A 566-nucleotide genomic window follows, 5' to 3' on the forward strand; every position below is an offset into this window, starting at 1 on the left:
GAAAAAGCTTACAGCACCTGGTATTCCCAGGCGGTCTCCCATCCAAGTACTGACCAGGCCCGACCCTGCTTAGCTTCCGAGATCAGACGAGATCGGGCGTGTTCAGGGTGGTATGGCCGTAAGCAAATATTGCGCCTACCAAAGGGCCTTTTAAAGATACTATATCACCACGCTTTGCTCTTTCGTCTATACAGGGAGCGCCTGCAGATTGCCAGACACACTCACAGCTTTTAAATGTCAAATCAGAATGTACAAAGTGGCTATAAGGATCACAAATGTAGTGCAGTAAAAAGATTAATATTTACTGTTGAAATGTAGAATACGTTAGCATAAAATTGAAAAGAAAATGATCGATGAGCTTAGGAATGATGAAAGCCATCATTTAACTGGATTTGTGTCATTTCTATACCGGCAAGTCATGATCTAGCTATTTCCTTCCCACCCTGTCGGTGTCCACTGAAAAAGCAGCAGCGCCCTCTGCTTTTTGTAAAGAGGAGTGAAAAAGCTACAGCACCTGGTATTCCCAGGCGGTCTCCCATCCAAGTACTGACTCAGGCCCGACCCTG

General features: G+C 45.4%; 1 non-coding gene across 1 annotated transcript; it reads right to left on the minus strand.

The window, feature by feature from the left end:
* Nucleotides 1-5: 5 nt before the first annotated feature.
* LOC129114959 (5S ribosomal RNA) lies at nucleotides 6-124 on the minus strand. The gene has a single exon (XR_008532759.1). It is a non-coding gene; the product is annotated as a 5S ribosomal RNA (ribosomal RNA).
* Between the last annotated feature and the right edge of the window lie 442 nt (nucleotides 125-566).

This window comes from Anoplopoma fimbria, unplaced genomic scaffold (assembly GCF_027596085.1).
Source record: "Anoplopoma fimbria isolate UVic2021 breed Golden Eagle Sablefish unplaced genomic scaffold, Afim_UVic_2022 Un_contig_6415_pilon_pilon, whole genome shotgun sequence".
Lineage (NCBI taxonomy): Eukaryota > Metazoa > Chordata > Actinopteri > Perciformes > Anoplopomatidae > Anoplopoma > Anoplopoma fimbria.